General features: G+C 47.1%; 1 protein-coding gene across 2 annotated transcripts in view; it reads left to right on the top strand.

Moving 5' to 3' along the window:
- LOC139054224 (GPI ethanolamine phosphate transferase 1-like) overlaps positions 1-17,321 on the top strand; it is a 77,088-nt gene that overhangs the window by 20,895 nt on the left and 38,872 nt on the right. The gene's annotated exons all lie outside the window — the stretch shown is intronic.

The following is a 17,321-nucleotide window of genomic DNA, read 5'->3' as shown; positions in this document are numbered from 1 at the left end:
ACCCATACTTTCGACCATACTACCATACATACCCATACTTTCGACCACCCATACTTAGATGTATGGGTGGTCGAAAGGTTTCGTTTTCGCTCGACTCTGCGCGCTCGACTCTGCGTCGTGCTGCGCTGGTTCTGCTGGCTCGCGAAACTTGCATTTGGAACAAGCAGCGAGAACGCTACGTCCATGTGACGTCATGGGATGCGCGAACGGTCCGCGGAACTTGGCCAAGGGCAGTTGCAGCGGCGAATCCAACGTTACTTATAACTGTGTGCCAACGAGTGAACCTCTCCGTTCATAGTGGTTAAGTGCCGTACCTCTGCCACAGCGCGTTGGCGAAGAGCCGAAAAATCACATAGTGCGCTCGCTGCACTTTCGTCCAGAGGATTACGAGTTCAACGCCGACTTACTGAAGTCGTGTGGAGTGCCTTTCAAAGCAATGCTTTCCCGTAGCGCTGTTCCGTCGGTCTTGCCTGCATTCTCCGAAGCGCAAGAACAACTGCAGGTCGAAGACGGGGCGGTGAGTGCGGCATTCGGTTTTCAAGAAGGAAAAGGTACAAATGTGCGAATATGTACAGCCATGACATTCAGCTGCCGTCGTAGTAGTACGCAACGACGCCGGCAGCGCGATCCCTCAGCAGCAGGTCACGTTCATCAGTGCGTAAATCGCTGAAATCGAGTCCAGCATCGCGAGCCATTGTGTCGTTGTCAGGGTAGCCCATTGCAACGAGCGTCAAAGTTGGCGTCATAAAATAAAGAACCAGCTTATCGTCGCGCGCCACGTCGTGCGCTTTCCCTTCCGCTAGCCACCATAGTTCCGGTTTCACACTGCTGTCGGCTCTGACTTGGCTCTGTTTCTGGCCGCGTGTTTGCGTTTTGCGCAGAAAAGCCGTAGTGCCGTCTGCGGGCGTCGTTTTACTCATCGACGGCGCAACGTCACTATGAGACCGTGACGTCCCCACTCTCGATCGGAGGGCGGGCGATTTGAACTGCGCTAGAGGTACGTGGACGCTTCAGAACGCATTTTCTCTTAAAATAAGTATCGTCTTCACATGAAACAAGCATTTCGAGGTTTCTGGGATAGTATTTCAACAGTCCACGTTGACTTAATATTAACCTTTAGTGTCCCTTTATAGCGAAGCTTTCTTTGACTCATCTTTCAACTTTCCCACTGCTGCTGCTGCTGCTGTCGCGCACACCGCGTCGGGGGCGGGGGGGTCAGAGCATGAAGTTTTCACCTCACTGCATCGAAGGTGCACAATAAGTTCTGGAGCCCCCTGGCCATCCCCACTTGAGCCCCTTGACAGCTGTAATTATCCGTGACTCCCCTCAGAAGCATTGCAGAAACTGCAGTCCTTCCCTTTCTACTAACTTGCCAGGGGGGACTCAGATAGAACTGGAGAGAGGAGGAGAGGGAGGAGAAGAGGCAGTTCTCATACAAGAGAGGAGGGAGGTGACATGAGAAGGCAACACCACCTAGACAAGAGAAGCCAACACCACCTAGACAAGAGAAGGCCTGAGAAAGTGAAAATGACACCGCTGAAGAGATTGAAAAGAAAGTGTTAACTGATATTTTCCGTGACGTAATGTTAATATAACCACAGCGGAAAGAATATATAGGTTGGGTAGAAAAGGAAGGAAAAGTACGCCCAGTTATCATGAGACTTTTCGACTACAAAGAAAAGACTGCGATGTTTAAGAACTGCAGAAAGGTAGAAAGGACTGGTATTTCTGTCTCGAATGATCATTCTATAATCACGCTACGAAAGCAGAAAGATCTATGGGAAAGTGCGAAAGCAGAAAGAGAATGGGGCTGTTACGTTTCGCCTACGACGCGCAATATGGCCGGCGCGGATGCAACGGATGTCGGGGCTTCGTTCAAAGCGGCGGACATTTTGGCCCGTTCGGAGCGGCCGCGACGCATCCCCGCCGAGCGCGTCCCGGCATGTTCAGTGCCACGTGTCTTTGTGTGTGCGTGTGTGTGTGTGTGCCCACGCTTGTCAAAGCGCGGCAGCCGGGGAGAGGAGCTCCCGAAGTGTGAAGCGAGGAGGTCTGACCGGCGCCGGCCCGGCTGATGCGTCACTACACTCGTCTCTACATGTCTCAGTCCGTCCGTGCCTCGCTGTCACGTGGTGTCGTCCCGTGACCTTCCTTCTTGCCCGCGACGCCAAGAGTGTAAGAGCAGCTGCCCCCGGACGCCAGGAGAGAGGCTCTGATTTCTTCTGTTGAATAACGTGCTCTCCCGTCTCTCTACTTCGGTCGACCTGACCGCCCGCTCTTTGCGATGCTAGAATAAACAAGTTGTTCTGTTAGCAGTCGACTCATGCTTTGCTGGGACCTTCGGATGCTTCCAGTGTGCCCCAGGCCGCCAGGCCAACGCTACCCTTGGGGATTGCGACCCATTTGCAACAACGGGCGCCAACGGTCCGATTGCAACAACGGGTGTCAGCACTGAGATTCCAACAGCTGGTGGCAGCGCTGAGATTCCAACAGCCGGTGCCATCGGTGTGGTTCCAACAGCTGGTTGCCAGCGGTGAGATCGCGACAACGGAGGCCAGCAGCGAAGATATGCGGTTGACGGTATGCTGAGCAGCACAACGACCATCCGGGAGCAGTGCAACGAGCCCTGTGTGATGACTGGTTGCCTGCAGCGGAACGACTGCGCTGAATTCTTGGCTGTGAGGTTTGGTGAGTGCGGGACTTTCTTCTTCTGAGTTTTGCCAGGCTTTTGTTAGTGTCAGAAACAGAGCTGGTAATTGTGGTTGTCGTTGCTGCCAGGTTAGTTTGCGGCAAGACAATAGTAGGCAGTAGAGAAAGCAGCATTCAGAGCAGCCATGGATTTGAAGTCGTTGCGCAAACCGAAATTGTTGGAGCTTGCAAGAGAGTTGGGTCTGGATGTCTCAGACAAACTCAGAAAACCAGAACTGCTTAGCGCTATTCTTGAGTTAGAAGCTAAGGATGACGAGCTGTCGGAATGCCTTGAGACCATTGAGGAGAGGGCAAAAAGACAGGAGCGCGAACTTAAAGAACAGAAAGAGCGAGAGCAACAAGAGAAAAAAGAAGAGCGTGACCGTCAACACGCTTTGGAAATGAAGCGTCTCGAGGTAGAGATGGAACGCGCTCGTAATGGAAGTCAGGCACACGGTGCAGGAGAACGAGTATTGTTCAAAATGACTGACCTAATGCGGCCGTTTAAGCTTGGAGAGGACATTGGTTTGTTCCTGGTTAACTTTGAGCGAACGTGCGAGAAGCAGGGGTTCTGTCGGGAAACGTGGCCACAGCGCTTGCTCACTTTGTTACCCGGCGAGGCGGCCGACGTAGTCGCTCGCTTGGAGAGAGAGGAGGCAGAGGATTTCGACAAAGTGAAATCGAGTCTGCTAAAAAAGTACAGGCTGTCAGCGGAGGCGTTTCGTCGGAAGTTTCGAGAAAATGAGAAGGGCAAAAGTGAGTCGTATACAGAGTTTGCCTACAGGCTTATGTCAAACATGCAGGAGTGGCTCAAAGAAGAGAAAGCGTTTGGTGACCACGAGAAAGTTCTGCAGTGTTTCGGGCTAGAACAGTTTTATAGTCGGTTACCTGAGAACGTGCGGTACTGGGTCCTGGATAGGCCAGACGTTAGTACGGTGGCTAGAGCCGCTGAGCTAGCCGAAGAGTTTGTGACGCGTCGGGCTCGCGGAGCTAAGGACGGTCAAAAGGGTGAATTTGGCTCCAAGTTTGAGAGGCCGAAGTTCACGCCCATGAGAGCAAAGGGGGACACACGTAGTGCGGATGCGAGTGAAAGCATTCCGACCGGACGTAAGGAGACGGCGGCAGCCGAAGCCGAACGCAGAAAGCGGTTCGAGGCGAGGCAAGCGCGCGTGTGTTATACGTGCCAGAAGCCGGGTCACTTTTCGGCGCAGTGTCCGGAAACAAAAACAAAAGTAGGGTTTTTGTCATTATGCAGCACTGACGAGAACATGAAGCTTCTCGAGCCTTACATGCGAGACCTCCTCGTGAACGGGAAAGAGTGCCGAGTGCTTCGCGATTCCGCAGCTACACTGGATGTAGTTCACCCCTCTTACGTAGAACCCGATATGTTCACGGGCGAGTGCGCATGGATCAAGCAAGCCGTGGAAGCTCATAGCGTGTGTCTGCCCGTAGCAAAAGTGCTTATTGAAGGACCTTTCGGAGCACTTGAGACGGAGGCCGCAGTGTCATCTATGCTGCCTCCCCAGTACCCGTACCTATTTTCGAACAGGTCCGATCACCTCCTGCGCGAGAAGGGGCTTTTGTTTGGTGAGGCTAGCGTTCAGGCCTTAACCGGATCGAAGGTTCGGGAGCTCGCTGCAAAGGCGGTAGTTGCGGGGCCGACGTTGTCAAACGATGAGAAAGGATCAGAGGCGCAGCAAGCTGATATTCAGAGCACGCCCGAACTGAATAAAATTGAGCCTGTAGCGTTAAAGGCACCAGATACTGGAGAGGAAATGCCCGATGCGGGAAAGCTAGAAGAGCTATCTGCAGATTTGCTCATAGCGCCTACGTCAGATGGACTTGATAGGTTGCTAAAAGTCAGCCGGGCGGCTTTGATAGCCGAGCAAAAGAAGGATGGCAGCCTAGAAAACATACGCTGCATTGTCAAGGAAGGTATCACCAAGAAAAATGCTCGCTTTGTAGAAAGAGGTGGGGTCCTGTACCGGAAGTATCTAGACCGCAGGGGAGTGGAGTTCGATCAGCTGATCGTGCCTCAGTGCTACCGTCAGGATCTCTTGCGCTTGTCGCATGGGGGTTCGTGGTCCGGACACCTAGGAGTTAAGAAAACTAAGGACCGTCTCTTGCAAGAGTACTATTGGCCAGGGTGTTTTCGGGACGCAGACCACTTTGTGAAGACATGCGACACCTGTCAGCGGGTGGGCAAACCAGGGGACAAATCGAGGGCGCCGTTGAAGTTGGTACCTATCATTACGGAGCCTTTTAGACGGCTCGTTATTGATACAGTGGGACCTCTGCCGGTAACAGCCACGGGGTACAGACACATTTTGACTGTGATCTGCCCAGCGACAAAGTTCCCTGAAGCAGTGCCGCTTAAAGAACTCAGCTCAGTTGAGATAGTCAATGCACTACTGTCCATATTTGCGCGAGTTGGTTTTCCTGCGGAAATCCAATCAGATCAGGGCACAGTGTTTACTAGCGCTTTGACGACAGCCTTTCTCGAAAGGTGCGGGGTAAAGCTGTTAGACAGCTCAGTGCACCACCCCCAGTCGAATTCCGTTGAGAAGCTCCACTCCGTCATGAAGCGCGTGTTGAGAGCATTGTGTTTTGAACATCAAACTGACTGGGAGCTGTGTCTGCCTGGGGTGATGTTTGCATTACGGACCGCGCCGCATGCGGCTACGGGGTTTTCGCCAGCTGAGCTGGTGTACGGTCGCTCGCTGCGGTCTCCGCTTCGCATGCTTCGAGAATCGTGGGAAGGCAGGGGCAACGACCCAGTCGTGGTGGAGTATGTGCTTAAGCTCCTCGAACGCTTAAGAAGGGCACAGGAGTTGTCAGGTGAAGCAATGGCAAAGGCCCAGCAGAGGGCCAAAATTTATTATGATCGGACAGCCAGGGCCCGTCGTTTTGAGGTGGGCGATGAGGTCATGATATTGCGCACATCGCTAAAGAACAAGCTCGACGTGCAGTGGGAGGGCCCAGCACGAATTGTTCAAAAACTGTCGGACGTTAACTACGTGGTGAGTCTGCCAGGAAAACGGAAAGCACAGCAAGTTTACCACTGTAATCTGCTCAAACCCTATAAGCAACGGGAAGCAGTAGTGTGTATGATGGTAAACGCTCCCGAAGAGCTTCCGGTCGAACTTCCGGGACTAGGCTCAGTGACGAACAGGGAAGACACCGATCAAGTCATTAGTGACTTAATCAGTAAAGCACCGCTGTCGCCTGAGCAGAAAACCGAACTACACCAGCTCTTACAAGAGTTTCAAGGTCAGTTCTCTGAGAGGCCTGGTAGGACTTCTGTCCTTACCCATGATATAGAACTTACCTCCCCAGAGCCAGTACGATCCAAGGCGTACCGGGTGTCACCCCGCCAGCACGATATTATGGAGGCTGAGGTAAAGAAGATGCTACAGCTCGGTGTTATTGAGGCGGGTGAGAGTGATTATACCTCCCCTTTGATTTTAGTTGAGGTACCGGGCAAGGAACCTCGTCCTTGTGTCGACTACCGCAGGCTAAATTCCATAACTAAAGATCAAATTTATCCGATCCCTAACATCGAGGAGCGCCTTGAGAAAGTTAGTAGCGCTCAGTTTATTTCCAGCCTAGATCTTGTCACGGGTTATTGGCAGGTTCCACTTACAGAAGAGGCTAGTAGGTATGCGGCGTTCATTTCACCAATGGGAACATTCCGTCCTAAAGTGTTGAGTTTTGGTTTGAAGAACGCGCCATACTGTTTTTCAAGCCTCATGGATAAAGTGTTGCGGGGACAGCAAGAATTCGCTTTACCGTATTTAGACAACGTAGCGATATTCTCCGCATCCTGGTCTGAGCATATGACACACTTGCGGGCAGTGCTAACCCGCCTGCGCGAAGCGGGCTTGACAGTCAAGGCTCCCAAGTGCCAGTTAGCACAGGCCGAGGTTGTCTACCTCGGTCACGTGATTGGTCGGGGTCGTCGCCGCCCCTCTGAAATAAAGGTGGCCGCTGTGCGAGACTTTCCACAACCGCGCACGAAGACCGATATTCGGTCGTTCTTAGGTGTCGCCGGCTACTATCAGAGGTACATCCCCAGGTACTCTGATATCGCGGCTCCCCTGACGGATGCTCTAAGAAAGACAGAGCCGCAAACAGTCGTCTGGGACGAGACAAAGGAAAGAGCTTTTAGCGCCCTAAAGAGCGCCCTAACAAGCCAGCCTGTGCTACGATCGCCCGACTACACAAAAGGGTTCGTTGTTCAGTGCGATGCTAGTGAGCGAGGCATGGGCGTTGTACTGTGCCAACGGGAAAATGGAGAAGTAGAACACCCCGTCCTGTATGCTAGTCGTAAGCTGACCAGTCGTGAGCAGGCGTACAGCGCCACCGAGAAAGAGTGTGCGTGTCTCGTGTGGGCCGTTCAGAAATTGTCATGCTACCTAGCCGGCTCGAGGTTTATCATTGAGACAGATCACTGCCCTCTCCAATGGCTGCAGACCATCTCTTCCAAAAATGGCCGCCTCCTGCGCTGGAGCCTCGCTTTGCAACAATATTCCTTTGAGGTGCGTTACAAAAAGGGGAGTCTCAACGGTAACGCCGATGGCTTAAGTCGAAGCCCCTAACGTGGGAATCAGCCTCAAAATTGTTTGTTATTGATGTTTTTCTTCCTGAGGCAGGATTTTTAACATATTGCTTTTGTGTAGTGTTTCAAAGTGATGATGCGCTTTCTAGTGCAATTTTCCGATTTGTGGACGCGTTCTGAGTGCTGCTATAGACTACTGTAAGGAACTAGGCAGTAGTATAAAAGGGGAAAGAGCCTGGCATGGCTTAGTGAGGGTTGTGCCGTGCTTGCTGACTGAGCGGCTGAGTTTCGGCGCAGTTCTAACGCTTGCTGGGAAAGAGAACAAAAATGGCAACTCTCCTGAAGTCACTTTGCAGTGTCCTGTGTGAACCTGAACGTGAGAATGAGGCCTTCTCGGTGCGCTGCGCTCAAGAAACGCTGAGGGACGACCGACTTCGGTTATGAGCATCATCGAGCGACATCCCTCCGGACAGCAGATGCAGTCCCCTGACCATCGGGATCTCCTTCCCCCGGCGGGGCGGTCTGTTACGTTTCGCCTACGACGCGCAATATGGCCGGCGCGGATGCAACGGATGTCGGGGCTTCGTTCAAAGTGGCGGACATTTTGGCCCGTTCGGAGCGGCCGCGACGCATCCCCGCCGAGCGCGTCCCGGCATGTTCAGTGCCACGTGTCTTTGTGTGTGCGTGTGTGTGTGTGTGCCCACGCTTGTCAAAGCGCGGCAGCCGGGGAGAGGAGCTCCCCAAGTGTGAAGCGAGGAGGTCTGACCGGCGCCGGCCCGGCTGATGTGCCACTACACTCGTCTCTACATGTCTCAGTCTGTCTGTGCCTCGCTGTCACGTGGTGTCGTCCCGTGACCTTCCTTCTTGCCCGCGACGCCAAGAGTATAAGAGCAGCTGCCCCCGGACGCCAGGAGAGAGGCTCCGATTTCTTCTGTTGAATAACGTGCTCTCCCGTCTCTCTACTTCGGTCGACCTGACCGCCCGCTCTTTGCGATGCTAGAATAAACAAGTTGTTCTGTTAGCAGTCGACTCATGCTTTGCTGGGACCTTCGGATGCTTCCAGTGTGCCCCAGCCCGCCAGGCCAACGCTACCCTTGGGGCTTGCGACCCATTTGCAACAACGGGCGCCAACGGTCCGATTGCAACAACGGGTGTCAGCACTGAGATTCCAACAGGGCCTAAAGGTTCGACTCATGTATGAGAAGATTGTTATCGACAACGAGTTGTATGCATGGAACGATGCACCGTCTTGTAGAATAAAAACAAGCAAGAAAAACAACTGCATGCGAGTCTGAATAACACTGTAGAAACCAAATTCGAGATTTCACGCTAATAAATAATAATGCTCCCAGCCTAGTGAACAAAGCCATTGAATTTGAGCACCTTCTTTTTCTGTATAACCTCGATAATGTCATTGTGACCGAAACCTGGTTGTGCTCGGACATACGCGACAGTGAAATAATACTCCCCTCTTATCAAATATTCGAAAGGATTGTGAAACTCGTGGTGGTGCCATAGTGATTGTTCATAAAAAAGATGTTGAGCTTGTGATGATACGTGAATGCCCCGATAACGAAAGTACTTGGTACAGATCAATGCTGTGCGGCTCTCCTTGCGTAATTGGTGCTGTTTATTGACCTCGTAATGCCCTTCTTGCCTTTCTAAAATCAATTCATGACTTTTTTACTGACAATGTATCTGAAAACACGCATGTAATTATAGCACATGATTTTAACCTGCCAGATATTCATTGGGTGGTACGACAGATTGGCTCAGCAGACTTCAAACACTGTAATGCTTTATTTGACATGGTATTTAGCACAGATCTTACGGAGGTTGTTAATGAAGCAACCAGAATGGGACCAACTACTCAGTCAGTGCTTGACCTTGCATTTATAGATAGCAGGATTACTGATTATGCTGTTTCGTTTAATGACGGACTATCAGACCACAAACTTGTCCTATTGTGCATAAAAAAAGTTTTGCCAGTCAAGCTTCACAGAGAAAGAATACACGTAAGAAATTTTGCTGCAGCAGATGATGATAGCATCCTAGATTACCTGGATATGGCACTGGAGATGTTTCATAGAGCAGCTGAGGTCAATATGTTGTGGCATAAGTTTAAAGGTATTGTCAAATACTGTATGCATAACTGTGTTCCAGTGAAGATAAGCAAACGTGAAAAAGCGAAATCCTTGGGTGAACCGAGAAATCATTTAGTTAAAGCATTAAAGCAGAAATTAAAATGTAGAAGGAAAATTAAAAACAAAGATCATAATGAGATTCGAGATCTTTCGATAATACTAAAGGAAAAATTATCTGCTGCAAAAGAACCTTACTATTCCCACACTTTATCATGGTTTATGAAAGATTCGCCACAGCGTTTTTGGTGTCACATTGCTCCATCACGTAAGGATGTGAGGTATGTTACCAGCAATGAATGTATAATTACAGACTTTGCGCAGATCGCTGATAGATACAACAAATTTTTACATTCCATGTTTGACCATCCTTTACCATTGCCTGCAGAAATAAGAGAGAAAATTACTAATGCTCGTTCAGACATGCCAGACATTATTTTAAAAAGGTATACTTTCACTTCTTTTAGGTCTAGACACGAAAAAGTCTCCTGGCCCAGATGGCATCCCTAATGAATTCTTGAGATGATATGCTGAATGGATTGCAAAGTGTTTGCTGATAATTTTCGCTGCGTCTCTTGAACAGCACAATTTACCGAATGATTGGTTAATAGCGCGAGTCGTGCCAGTTCATAAAACTGGGGACAAACATAGAGTTCAAAATTATAGACCCATTTCAATTACAATACTTGCTGCAAGATGTTCAAGCATATCCTATCAAAAAGCTTGTTTAACTATGTTGTAAGCTCGAACATATTTTTTTCTAACCAGCATGGATTTAGGAGCCAATTGTCCACTATCACCCAGCTTGCAGAAAACAGTAAATGATTTTGCTGAGGTAATTAATGAAACAGGTCAGGTGGATGGAATTTGCCTAGATTTATCAGAAGCTTTTGACCTCGTTTCGCACTCGGATTTGATTGGTAAACTACTTGTTAATTTAGGTATAGTTAATTTAAATATATTTAAATGGATTCTTTCATACCTTACGAACAGGTTGCAATATGTGGAAGTGAAAAGAAACCAATAGAAAATTCTAAAAGTAACATCAGGTGTCCCTCAAGAGTCTGTGTTAGGACCTATACTGTTTCTATGTTATATTAATGACATGACAAATGGCCTTAATAATAAGATGATGGTTCATTTATTTGCAGATGATTGCTTAATATATTCTAAAATCTAATGTCATGAGGACCAATTAAAATTAGGTTCAGCATTAGAAGCAATCACTAATTGGTGTAAGCGATGGAAAATGAAAGTAAATTACAAAAAAACTGTTTATGCGCGAATAACTAGAAAAACAAAAAATTATTACTTTCCAATTATAAGTTAGGCGGTAAACCAATAAAACAAGTGAGCCACTTCAAGTATTTAGGCGTTACGATATCGGATGACTTATCTTGGAAAAAAACACATCACTTATTTATGTAATGCCGTAGCGGTTAAACTTTGGTCACTAAGATGTAGGCTTAAACTTGCTCCCCGAGATGTTTAACTAACTGCATATCTGGCATGGGTACATTCCGCGATAGAATATGCTCACATAATATGAGATTCATATAAGAAGAATGAAGTAAATCAAATTGAAAAAAATTGGAGGCTTAACCTTAGCGTATCCTTAGCGTTTGGAGGCATCTTGACCGCATACACGCCCGGCGCAAAGACGCTGGCGCGGTCGCGGGCACAGAGACTGACGCGACGGCAGGCGCGCGCCGCTTCATCCCTGGCGTGACGTCACATATCATGTGATGCAGCGATGGGGGCGCCGCCGCCGTGTCGCGCGCGACGGCGCGAACCGAAGCGTGGAGGCCTCCGCCAGGCAACGTCCGACGGCGCGATATGAGGCCCCATCTGCAGCCGGTGTGACGTCATCACGTGACGTCACATCATGTGATCTCACTTCAGGGTCAATGGTGGCCACCGCCGGGAGGCGACCGACGGCGCGATATGAGGTCCCATCTGCAGCCGGTGTGACGTCATCACGTGACGTCATGTCACGTGACCCCACTTCAGGGTCAATGGTGGCCACCGCCGGGCGTCGCGCGAAGGCCCGAAACCTACGTTAATATGCTTCGCATAAAATACAGAGGCACGCAGCAAGGTTTGTTATGTCAAAATATAGGTACACGGATTCAGTCACTGAGATGCTCACTCAACTAAACTTGCCGGAGCTTTTAGTTGCGGCGAAAAATGGCTGACTAAAATTTATTTATTTAATGAAATATAACCGCTTCAATTTCGACACTCAAAAGTAATTACAAAACAGAACATTGCGAATATCACGGTCCGTTAGGTCTAGTCACAAGGACCAATATATGCCCATACCTGCAAAGGTTGACTTATTTAAGTACTCCCTCTTTCCTAAAACGATTGAAGATGGGAATGCGCTACCGCATAGCATAATGAAAATTTATTCTCTAGAACAGTTTGAAAATCTGTAGTGGCATATTATTCTTCTATGTAACCATCCTCACACATTATTAGCTTTCTTGTGCAATGATAGGCAGCAGGTGTAAGCATGACAAGATTGAAATGATTCTATGGGATATTGTCGAAGTTCCTGTGTGTGATGTTGAAAATTTGATTTTGTATGGTGCAGTTGTTGCTTGTAGTGTTCGGTGCCTGTCATACAATGCTCATTTATATACCTGCAGATTTTCTTGTGTAAAATTGGCCTAATTAAGCAGTTGTATTTTCTGGTTTGATTTGTGTAGCGCTCATGTTTGTAGCGATCTTTGAAGCTTACTTTATGATTTCTCCACCCTGTATCGGTCTTTGGGCTAACAATATCAATAAATAAATAAAATAAAACCCCAGAGGTATTATTATTTTTGTTGTAATGCATTACCTTTTAAAATGTGGATGTTCAGATCTCCAGCGATTTATTTACAAGCAGCGTTGAGTGTGCTGGTAGGGGATGTACCTCAGCGTTGGTGCACGGCACTCCTACACCTGTAATGAAGTTTTCACTAGCATACTTCCACTATATCATATCAACAACAGTTCTAAACAGACTCAGCTGTATTATGTACTCATCATTCAGGAAGTGTGTAGCCTCTGTAGCTTGTCACTTTCATTTACCAGCAAACTTAAAGAAGAGATTCTATAAGAGAGTCTCTGATTTCATATTTAATTTAACATTGTAATTGTGTGAGGTCAAAATATTGACAGAGGTCAAAACTCTGAAATAAAATTAATACTATGTACCGTATTTACTTGCATAATGATCGCACTCGCGTAATGATCGCACCCCTGAATTTTGTCATCAAAATTTGATTTTTTTTTTTCCTTTCCCATGTAATGAACGCATCCCAAACTTGCCACAGCAATATGTCATGTGCCAAGTCTAGCTAATGATGATCATGCTTAGCATCTGTCGAATGCTATGCGAACAACTCTTCAAGACATACCAAGCAGTCTACACGCACCAAACATTCTTAAGTAGATGCCCCATTTCATTCCTTTCATCACTTTCCACACTTTCCATTTGTACTTTCCATTTGTAGGCTTTATAATGGTTGGGGTGAACAACAACAACAAAAATGGCACCTTTTGATTCCTCTCGTCTGCACTCGTGGGCACGCAACAAATCGCTAGCGGCAACGATAGTGGCTGCCAGCGTTTACACTGATGCGTTAGAAGTGTACCCTATTCATACGCCGACTCTTGTAACAGCTAAGATATTCGCCCACCCTTAGCGGTAACGTGCCACATTAGGATAGTATTGAAGACAAATCCCGCAATTTCCGCAGTGTGCCTGCCATGTGTTTCTATGTCACTGGCAGCTAAGCATGCCCATCACTGTTTCTGTCCCCTCAAAGTGGTCGTGGCTATGTTATTGCTACAAACTTGCCGACAGTAACGATATTATTCATTATTGACACGGAAGAAACTTTCAATGCGCGTAACATACTCGCGAGAAGAAAAAAAAATCGTGTTTGGCCCGTTCCGCTTGCTCTGCCAGCCGCCATTTTTGTTTTGGTGTCCAGCACTGTTACAGCGGCAGCTGCCTATTTGTTGGCCTGTACAGGAAAAACATTGATTCACAGTGGAGGAAAAGAACTAGGAAGCTCACAAGCAAGTATGCGACCTGTAGGGTAGGCAACACAGCAACAAAGAACGTCAAGCGGAAAGTCAGAGATGCTGAAATAATCTCCTGGGTGACGGCAATGGAAAGGAAGCCTGCCATGAGTAACTACTTAAGAGGAAAAAAAACAAAATCAGGAAAGAAACAATTTATGATAACTCAAAGGAAAGCTCATTACTTTTCGAAGTGAGATCGGGATACCTTAGAACAAGCACCTATAAAGCGAGATAAAAGAAGGAAGAAGAAGCATGTGCTTGCCGTGGTAAAGCGAGGGAAGCAATGCAGCATGTTGTATTAGAATGTGAAGATATCTGCCCAGCGATTGATTTAGGAATAACTGGCCTCCTTGAAGCCCTTGGGTTCAGCGAGAGCATGGGGAAAGTAAACATGTCCGCAATAGAAATTAGTAAGAGGCAATTGGAAGATTGGTAGAAGAAAAGTAGGGAAACTACAAAAAACGGAGACGTACAAAAGCAAAGTTCGCAATAGGGGATCAGAAAGTTGGGTTGTGAGAGTTCATAGGGTTTTTCTTTTTCTTCTTTTTTAACCTAGGTAGGAAATTAGGCAGTATAATAGCAAGAGCTTGGTGGCGCAACCCAGCGCCCTGTTCCAAAGGGGACACTCATAACATCCATCCATCCATCCATCTGTTGTCATCCCGCAGCAAACCTGAGATGGAAAAAAAAAAATGTTTCGCGGAAATTTAACTCGCGTAATGATCGCACCCCTGAATTTGCGTCAATTTTTTAAACAAAAAAGTGCGATCGTTATGTCAATAAATACGGTATGTACCTAGGTAGCCCTTGGTTCTAACAGCGTACAGTAGGCTAGCTGTAAATTTGTTTTGGCTAGAAGGCTGAAGCAGGGTGCTCTGTGCAGTGTTAAGTGTCAGCCCTCATGCATGGTTGTAGTCTTGTATGGTTTCTGCTTGCAGCAGAAACCATACAACCAAACAGTGGCTGCTTGCAGCCACTGTCTGGCTTTTGGGGGGGGGGGGGGGGGACAGGATTTCCTTATGAGAACTGATAACCCAAGCATTGGAGCAGAAGCACTCATGGCAGGGTCTGCCTTTTTCAGATATGCTAAAAGGAGTGATGGTATTCAGACTTGTCCGTGGAAATATCTGCACATAGTGTTAGGACATCGTGGGCAGGAACATAAAGTGTTAATAACAGCAAATTTTAACATGTATGCTACTGGCTTGGAGAAAACAGGCACGGATTACGGAACTTAAAGGGACACTAAAGGCAAATATTAAGTCGACGTGGACTGTTTAAATACCATTCCAGAAACCTCGCGACGCTTGTTTCATGCCAAGAAAAGACTTAGTTTACGAGAAAATTGTATCTGAAGGTTGGTCCGAATACCTTTTTCAAAATTCTGATCTCCTGCCACAAAGCCGAGGGGTGGGGACGTTTCATACACAATCACCACCCTTTGCTGCCGTCGGTGATTAAAAGGGCGCCCAATAGGTGGTGGTACCGAGCCCAGACAGAGCGGTCGATTCGCCACTGCAGCTGCTTTTTGGTCAAGTGGCAGATACCGTTCGGGCATCCCGCAACATCACATGGAAGTTGAATTCTCTGCTACTTGCAGTTTGTGCGAGTTTCTTGAGCCAGCAAAACCAGCGCAGCACTATGTGATACCTATTGAAATGCGAAAGCATGGCCGGCATGGAGTCGAGAGAAAATAAAACCGTTCAACCGCCTGCGTCGTTGTCAAGGGTGTCAAGTCGTTGTTGTCAAGGGTTGTCAAGTTTTGTCAAAAAATGAAATAGAACTGGACGATGAGCATTTTATTTCATGTTAAAATACAATACAAGGACGTCTTGTGCAACGAGTGGTTGAGTACTAGTGTCAGAATTTAATTGAGGAATGCTTTCATCATCTCGCAAGTACTTGAATGTCCTGGGGGAGTCTCTAATCATGTCCTGCATTTACCTCAATTTCTTTATTATTAAGACTCTGTTCACAATGTTCATGCCTTAGAGATTCTTGAGCACTAATCTATCACTTAGCTTAACTTAATATTTGCTTTTAATGTCCCTTTAAAGGGAAGAACACAGAGCTTAATGGGACAGTAAAGAGCAACAATAGAGCAGCTTAGGCTGGAAAATTTTTTTTTCATAACTATATTCAATAATTTGATAGAAAAGGATAGATTATTAGTGGAGAAAATGAAGGCCAAACTTTCCTTGTTTTTGTATACCAGCCCCAAAACCTCGACTTGGTATTTGGTATGTTTTGGCACAAGAAAAGTTCTTGAAACTGGCTAGGTTGAGTCTTCGGTTCTTTTAGAATGCATTGTACTCATTCTTTATCAATTTATGATTAAGTAGGCTAATGTAGATGCTGTCAAAAATCTATGATGTTATGGCGAGTTGGTGTGGGAGCTCTCTGGGCAGTGTTACTATCCATCTTTCGTTTTTATATCTTTTGTGAGTTGCCAAGACTTCTCTTACGGTAAGAGTTGCTATTGTGCCTATTACAGAAGTGTCATGTGCTATCACAACTTAGCATTTATTTTTAGTGTCCATTCAAAGGAGCGCTGACACAAAGATATATTATCTATCTTTCTTTGCTTTATTAGGTGGTTGTCAACTCGATATTTATGATATGAAGGCTCAATTTCGCAACTGCACAGCAAATCATTGTCACCTTTTGATACAACCAGTTCTAAATGCAGCACAGATGTGAAGCAGGAGGCTGGTTACGCCACAGAAATTGTAGGTTTGGAGGTACAGTAAAACCTCGTTAATTTGGATTTCATGGGACTTCGTCCGAATTTCATGGGACATCGTCCGAATTAACTGAATGTCGAATTATCAAAGGTATCAAGAAAACAATCAGCAAATGCTTACTATGTCAACATGCTTTTATTTCTTAAATAAATCAGCAAATCCTGTTTCTGTGTTGCACAAAACCAGTGCGGAAGTTACGACTCTCGTCATCTTATGACTGATAGAGTTCGCAGTGGCAAAGGCCTCATGACTTCCTTCGCAGCGCGACTGCAGCGTGTGTCTTCATCCGAGACACTTTTCACCACCACATACACATCCCGATTATTTTTCAGCAGGTTCTCAGCTGATCGTCTGTCCATTGGGATGTAGCCGGTGCTCTTCATCCTTGACAGCTTTGCACTGAGTCGAAACGAAGCAACTGTTTGCCGCAACTGCTGTGGACGTAACCGCGACTGCTATCGACACTATCATGAACTGCGACCTTGCAGTTCTTAAGGCACACAGCCAACGCACACACCGAGTCAAAACAACATTGCCATTTGGTGCAACAACTGTGGACAGAAATGCGGTCACTATCGAGGCGATCATGCATTGTGACTGACTGTGTTGTTTTGAAGGCACACGGCCGCCGATGCGGTGTTATGGATGGTGGCACCTGACACAGGCTAAACTTGATCCTCTGCTGTTTCTTCTCTAGGAACACAGAAGTGCCTCTCGCCTCCTTTCTCCTTTTATCCCATCACATGGTGGTAGCACTCGGCTTTCGGCGGTGTGGTTTTTTTGTGGGTGCACACAGCTGTGTAATACCATGTGAGCACCACTTCCGGTTCCTATGATGTATTGAGTCTTCTGCTTCACATATAAAGCCACCTTCCACCTTGAACTGGTCACATTAAAATGGGATTTAATTACATTTCTCACACCCGAAAGAAATTGGGGCTCCATGCTGTAATTACAGGGCTGACAGTTATACATAAAAAAAAAAGTTATTGCTCCTACTTTAAGTATTCGTACACTTAATCATTAGTGCTATAGTGTTGCTTATGTGATGCAGCTTTTCCTAGATTTAGAATTGATATCTTTTGCACAGAAGTGCAAGTTCTTACTGTTAGT

Source organism: Dermacentor albipictus, chromosome 1, assembly GCF_038994185.2.
Source record: "Dermacentor albipictus isolate Rhodes 1998 colony chromosome 1, USDA_Dalb.pri_finalv2, whole genome shotgun sequence".
In the NCBI taxonomy this organism is placed as follows: Eukaryota; Metazoa; Arthropoda; class Arachnida; order Ixodida; family Ixodidae; genus Dermacentor; species Dermacentor albipictus.
Note: the sequence above shows the minus strand (reverse complement) of the source record. Positions and strands in the feature narration are given on the sequence as shown.